Source organism: Artemia sp. Qi Xiang Cuo, chromosome 12, assembly GCF_049724085.1.
Source record: "Artemia sp. Qi Xiang Cuo chromosome 12, ASM4972408v1, whole genome shotgun sequence".
In the NCBI taxonomy this organism is placed as follows: Eukaryota; Metazoa; Arthropoda; class Branchiopoda; order Anostraca; family Artemiidae; genus Artemia; species Artemia sp. Qi Xiang Cuo.
The window spans coordinates 9,804,939-9,813,003 of record NC_142805.1 but is presented as its reverse complement, the minus strand read 5'-3'; positions in this window follow the sequence as shown (position 1 = coordinate 9,813,003).

Genomic DNA, 8,065 nt, shown 5'->3' with positions numbered 1-8,065 from the left:
ATTTAATCCAATAAAGAATCACCTGTTAATGAAGATCACCCGTCAAAAATAAAGAATGATTTAAAGATTCCAATACACTCATCTCGACGTTTGAAAAAGGATGTTCGCACGGATATGCCCTGCTCACTACTTCAGTTAAAAACCAAGCCAATGACACAGGGGTGGATCCAGGAAGGCACCCCCCCCCCCCCCCCCCAAGACTTTTCTGGCACCCTCATTCCGTTTTTTTACTCTTCTTTTAAATAAAATTGTCAATTTCGTCAATTATTGGCGCCCTTGTCACATCCCGCCCCAAGATTTTGCCCTAGATTCCCCTTTGAATAACACATCTACTTTATTTCACTTTATTACTTTGATTGTTCACTTTATTTATTTCATTAGCAAAATTCAATTTTGCTTCTTCTGTAGAAATATTTACGAAAAAGTTTTTCAACTAAATAAGGGATTATGTATTAAAACGACAATAATCGTTCAAAAATTTCACATCCAGTGCATCAACGGGTGTAATCAAATATTGGTTGTCTCTCGTTAGAAGCTGCAGCTTTGTCGACATATTAGAAATGTGTCTGCCCTAGGTATTATAGTGCGACCCTAACAAAAATCCTGGTAGTGCTTCCCCTGGGAAAAATTTCTAACACCGTACATGAGTCAAGGGTCTACTTCGACAAAAAATGGAAAATATCCAGACAAGCTTCACATAGATTCTCTGAAGTCAGTGAAAAAATCATATGATAGTCAAGGGCGTATCCAGGGTTTTTTCTCGGGGAGGGGGGGAGGGGGATATATTTTAGGACAAAGAAACTTTAAAAAACACATCAACAAAAATTTATATGCATTTTTGTTACGATTTTACGAGTCGGACATAAATTTAGGGGCCGGGTGTTAAGACCCGGACCCCCCTCCCTTTGATACAACCTTACTGATGGTTCTAAACTAGCAAGAGGAACACTGACTAAATTTTGCTCTAAAAATTATATAAAAAAATTAGTTATATTTAACCAATGCAATTTAATAAACAACTAATATCTGGGGGGGGGGGTCAAAGCTATATTTAAATGTGTACCGACTTTTACTAAGACACAAAAAAGTTGTATAGCTCAACCTGCGAAATTTGGGTGCATGGGGGGGGGTATAACCTTGTAAAAACACTCTATAATATTTAAATAAACATTAATGAAGGTTACGAACTTTCTTCTTTTTTCTGGATTTTACAGATTGGAAGTTCAGAGATATCGAGTTGTCCAGAAAAACCCAACATCTAGCTTGATCGTCGTCTTCCTTAATTATGTTTTCAAAACTATTAAAAAAACGGATATATGTCAATATATGCAGTAATTAAGAATTTTGCTTGTAGTACCGATCAGAGTAACCAATCAGGCTGAAAATAGTTTATGAGAAACTCAATATAATTTAAAAATGTCTAATATTGACGAGAACTCGAAACAGATTAAATGCTTGGCGGTGATTTCTATCGAAAGCATAAATACCAATAACTTGAATACAAAAGAATGGGGGGGGGAGGAATACTCAGGGGCGAATCTACAACATTTTCAATGAGGTGGCAAGAGGGGTCTACTTTCGGATATTCAAGGAGCATGAGCTATATAATAATTTTTTCTCCACATTACTTGGGGGGGGCAACCCCCCCCCCCCTGTCCCTCCCAAATGACGCTCCTGGTAATACTTACAACACTAAAGGCAAGATAGGTTGAATTTTCAAAACAGTTATCCAGTAGCGTCCCTAAGAGACATCTACATTTGAAGCTTACGTCTAACCTCATTGAGCTTAAACTATAGGAGCTTAATTTTCGGACTATGAAAGCCCCTTTTCATTTATCCACAAAACTTTCTGTGTACACTAGATATTTACTAAGAATAAATACTGTTCATCTAAACTTAGACGCTCTATATTACACTGAAAATTTAACTACAAACCTTTGACACAGAAATTTTCCGTACCCTCAAACCCTTTAGCGCTAGCCCTGAATAGCCTGGTCCCTTTATAAGTGTTAATATATATTACAAAATTAGATTTACTGAACAAATTCTATGCGTGATTACACACCTACACATTATTTTTTTCGGGGGGGGGGGGAGGGCGGGACAAAAACAATTTTTATTCGATATTTTTTATAGAGGTCCTAAGAACTAGGGACAATTTAGGATTTGGGAGGCGGGATACACATATGTGTTTGTATGTATTAATCAGGAGAATTTTCTATGACGAATAATTTTTTTCAAAACTGATGGACTCTATGCATATCAAACGTTTTAAACTAGACCCCCTCCGGAGGACCGGTTTCTTAGAAAAAATCGAATAATTAAGGTTGATCATTCACTTTTGAAGATTTCAATTATTATGGAATATAATTCCTCATTTTGCATCCTTGGCAGTTCTATATGCAAGAGTAGTTTTCTCCAAGATCAATATTTGCTTTTTCATGGACATGTAAAAAAACAACCAAAAAAGCTATTAATTAAGCAATTTGCTATGACGAATTATGTATTTCAAGGCTGATGGATTATACGCATATCAAATACTTTATGCTACAAGTGTCAAGATTCACCGTAAAATTTAGTTTGGCGAAAAAAGAATATAAAAGGAGATTATTTTAATTCAAGGAAAAGTGATTGTTTCAATAATTGTGTTAAAAACTTTGCCCCTAAAAGTTTCACGTATGGGTAAATATTTATTTTTTTCTTTTTTGTAGCATATGCCTGGACACTTTGCTTGCTGGATCACAGAATATAAAAAGCGAGCTTTAAAAGTTTCTTGTCTCGTAAAAGCAAAGAAGTGACGTCAAGGTAGCAGTAAAACAGCTTTCTTGAGTTCTTTGGAGAGTTAAGATCGTGTCATAAAAGTTACTGGTTTCATGGCCCGTAAAGACGATTGAGAGCTTAATGAATAATTCTTTCATTTTCTGCAGGCCACTTAAGGATTTTCCTGTTTCTATTCCTGTTTTACTGCATCGGTTTTGTGTTTTCAGTAAAGCGCTAAGTTTTTTAGAATTCTACAAACATGGGGAAATACCACAAGCTAGAATATTTGAAACAGTTTTACAAAAATGCGTTGCATAGACCGCGAAGCAGTAATTTTTGTTCGTTTTAAGTTTCAACTTCGATCGTTACTTTCACCAGAAAAACTCTGCTTTTTAAATTAAAATTTAAATCAAAAGCAATTTTCCCAAGCTTTTTTCTTTTATGTTAGAACACTTTGAGATATAATTTGGTTAATAAGCTTTATTTTTTGTTTCATGTATTTTTTGTAAGACAGAAAACATTTAAATTAGCAGCTTAAACATCTTGAAGAGCAACAAATAAATAAAACACTTGTGATTACTTATCAACAATATTTTTTTCAGTCTGATAAGTTTTCAGTAAAGCATTAAACACCAGCTTCAAAAATTAGGAGGAGGTGATGATAGGGGCCACTGGCGGATCCACGGGGGTACCCCGCACACTCCCCAATATTTTTTCTGGCGCTCTTATTCCAAGTTTTTTTTCTGTTTTTGACTCTTTAAAATAAGCTTGTCAATTTGGTCAATTTCTGGCGCACTTGTCACACTGCCCCCCCCCCCAAATTTGCTCTAGATTCGCCTTTGGTAGGGGCCAGAACTCACCACATATTTGAGCAATGTCGATTGGTTTTAAGTTTTGACGCACTTCTTTGTTTTCATTTGAATAATTTGTTATTGTTCATTTTAATTTACTTTTTTTTAATGTTCCAATAAATAAATCACAGACTTTATAATCGTGTCCTTGAGAGTGAAACTTGCCACTCTCTGGGAGCGTTCTCAATGCCACTGGTTGATTCGGTAAAGCTTTTCAATACTTCAAAACCAAATGGCTATCAATTCTTGCTTGATAAAACGTACACGTAGGCTACTCCTGTTTGGGTCAAAACACTTGAAACAGCAATTTATCAGGATGTCATCTATTTTTCTACAAAAACAGGGTTGCCAACTTTTTGGCCCATAAATGTGTCCCCTGAGCATCCAAAATGTGAAATTTTTAGCTAAAATGTGTCCATCTTGAAATCTCAAAACTAGAGGTTATTTTTTTTTTACCAGTCGAATTATTGACCCAAAAGATATTTTGTAAACGTTTTTCAAAGTGGCCAATTAACGTCGAATGTAATGAAAACGAAAAAAAAAATTATAAAACAGTCATACAAAATGACTTAGTGTGACAGCACGAAAACATATCAACATGTAAATCTCTTACTTGGAAGGAAACTTTTTACTTACGACAAATCTGACAAAACCTGGATGCTAAAAAAAGAATAATAAAAAAAATACCGAGAAAAAGCACTGCTTTGGTGAAAAATGACATTTTTTATTATCAAAATATATCCAGTTGGGAAACGTTTCGTTTTATGTCAAGAATTTACAAAATGTGTCCCTATAATGTCCCAAATTTCTAAAATGTGTCACATTTTTGCCCTTTTGTATCAATGTGTCCCAGCACATGGGAATGTGTCCTTTTGACATAAAATGTGTCCAGTTGGCTACCCTGCCGACAAATATACCAGAGCATAAAATATATTCGAACGACCCTTCTCTCAAATCCCTGCTATTTATTTGATGTGATAAGAACTTTAAAAAAAAGCAAAGCTTTAGACACTGTTCTGTACAAAGAATTAAGAACGCTCTTTGAAATTATTAATTTTTTTTTTAATTGTATTAGACAATAAGATATTATTTCAGAGTAACTAGCTTTTCTTTCGAAGTTCATTTTAATTGAAAATCACTTCTTTCTACTTTCCTTCTATGTTGAAATAACAGAATAAAAAACAATTAAACTACCGGGTAATCCTCATTTCGGACTTTCTTTTAAATTTACATTTTAATGCCTTTTTAAAACATAATAAAAATTTACTTCTTATTTATGTTCTTGATGGTAATCCTTGAGTTGGGAATTATTGTTTAATTTCCAAAAACTACATATAGTAAATTACAAATAACTGGCGGCAAGACATAAGAATCAAACTACAAAATACCAAGGAAATTATAGTTTTCTGTTAAATGTCTCAACCAATCTCATAGCGTTTTTCATAATATTCAAGTTTGGTGTCATTTTAAAATAATGAAACTGAACATTTGACCAAATCTCAAAGAGATATGTATTTATTGAGGATTTCAAAACCATAGTCTGTAATGATAACAACGATCGGTCCGATCTGATGGGCATTATGGTTAAGGGAAACGCAATTCCAGAAGCGAAATATTGCTCGACTTTCGCCGAAGAAACAAACTATTCATAACAAACATGAAGTTCAAACATCGTCGTCAACATAAGCTAACCTAGAGATCGAGAATCGAGACCATGATTGACACTGTGCTGCTATCGAAACGCTCGAAGTCATCCGTACTAGATACGAGAGCACTACCTGGAACATACTCCGACCCTGATCATGGTATCCTGATATCAAAGTTGAAGCTAAATATCAAACAACTGCCAAAAGGGACACTGCGGTATCCCTAAAAAAGGTAGACCTACATTTCCACCCCATCTGACGAATTCTGAAAAATACTGGTTAATCACTCTCTCGTGATCGCCACTAGCAAGGCAGACTCAGCATGCGAACAAGCCACATCAGTCATCGTCGAGATAGCAAATGAAAGCCTTGGCTGAAGAATCCCCAATGAAAACCCGCAAATTATAGATGATATCACCAGTCCATGCGAGGATAGGCGACTTTCCTGTAACAAGTCTGATTGCAAAAGCCAAGATACCTACAAGCCTTTAAAGAGAAGGGTACACCAAGAGATCAGAAAGGCAGTATGTAACCACTTCGAAAGAAATGCGAAGACCGTGATTTATCGTTCGAGAAAGAGACCACTGGATCCGTTTTCAAACGGTATGAGAGCCCAAAAAAGGAACCACAATTATCAGTGATACCGGACATTGACGGAAGTCATTAGCGATTTAAAGAAGAAGATGGACAGAGCACTTCAAAGACAAACCCGTTCTCCCCCCGTAGCTACTGATCCTGAAATAGCGAGAGAATTCGCCATTCCTAACCAAGAACTCAAACCATCATCCCCACTCAAGTAAGAAACTGAATAAGGAATCCAGTCGCTCTAGCGAGGAAAAGCGCAAGACCCAGACAAAAAAACCACCGAACTCAATGACGTCCGATCAGATAATATAAATATATCTGTACCATACCCTTGTGTCTCCCATGGGGGAAATCGATCACGTACTCGTCAAAGGTGCAAGGCCGCCTTTGTCACTATTCACAAAAAGGGATCAAAAAAGGAACGGGGAAACTACTGTCCAATTAGGCCCAGGAGCCCTCAGTCATTTCTTCTGACAAAAGCTTTTACTCGGACGCCGCGAAGCAATTAATGCTTCTACCACTGAATAATATAAGGCCGTCTTTCACCTCCGAAGATCTAAAACTAACCAGATACTCATCATTCGACAATTCATGGAACGATACGTCGAATTCAACCAAGAACTATACCCGCTATTCGTCGATTTCCAAAAGGCTTTCGGCCTGATTTGACGCTGATGTGATGTGAAAGATTATCACGGGCTTCTTTTATGTCAATCAAAGTGTATAAAGCGGAGATCCTGAAGACCTTAATCTACTTAAAGCTTCACTCTTTACCGCTCCCATTTAATTCCAATTTCCTTTCAATCCTATCCTATAGGATTATACCACCGTATTCCCACCGTATACACCGTATTCCCGAAGTATTCAGGGACGAGTTTTTTTAGTTTGGACCAAAATGAAAGACTAAAAAGCCCAATCTTTGGCAGTCTGGCATTCTTCATCCGAAAAACATGGCTTGGCATTCGTAATGTTTCTTTCTTTACAACCCTAGTCCACAGCTTAGAGGTTTGGGTTCGATATATGGTCGGTCAAACGAATACCTAAAATTAGACTCATCATCTGACAGAAAGCATTTTAATTCAACAACAAGCCAAATCTCCATATTATACTTTGGATATTTACCCTTAATTAGCTTAAAGCTTCATTTCTTTACAACCTTCTCCCCGTCCATTAGAGTTGCCAAAATTCTTCCTTTTTAAGTTTTGAATTTATCATATTTTCGGCCCAAATTGGTAAGTTTGAAAATCTTTTCTTTCAAAAAACTCGAAATCTATTTTTAACTAATGTGTTCAGAATGCCATACAACAGGGAATTAGAGGTCTTGACAGAACACAGGGCTATATGGAGAGCTCAAAATTTAGACTTACCAACTTATCACACGGAGATCTACAATAGGAGGGTAATTTTACGGAATACACTAACAATTGGGCATTCACTAGCATTTAATTAATTTCAAAATGCATTTCATACCTATTCTATTATCCTCCCCTTTCTTAATTAGAGCTGCTTTCATCTCTCTTTTATGTTTCCTATTTAGCATATTTTCGGCCAAAACTGATCAGTTCAAATATATTCTCTAGAAGATAAACTTGAAACATAGTATATACTATTGACTTCACAAGGATATTAGAGGTCATGACAAAACAAAAAAGCTATAAACGTCATTTGGATTCTCAAATTGGACTTATCGACTGACTGCACAGAACTGTGCAGTACTTTGGGTATCCATTTTGCGGTACTTTGGGTATTCAATAGCCCTTAATTAGTTATAAGCTTATTTCTTACTAATATACTTATTACCGTGTAAGCAATAGTTTTTGCACATACACTTTGCAATAATCTTGCATTCATGGCAGTCCATAATTGCTTGCAATAAATAGTTAACACACCTCTTTTCGAATAATTTAAATTTAGTTGTTTTTTTAACAATATGTCCTTCAGCGTAGAGCTCTAGGTAAAATAAATCACAACAAACCTATATTATGTCATGTTCTTCAACAGTAGAGGTAATATTCATGCTTACCCTTCGACTTTTTAACATAATGCAAATATGTTCTTTAGTACCTAAAATCACCTACAAAATGCTGTACCATTTTGTAGGTAGAAAACCTGCAAAACCGCCCTATCCTGATATTTATGTTTAGCCTAAATCTGGAACAAAAAGATGCAGAAACTAAATATTAAAAATTGTGTTTTTTCAAATGGAAGTAAGGAGTAGTTTTA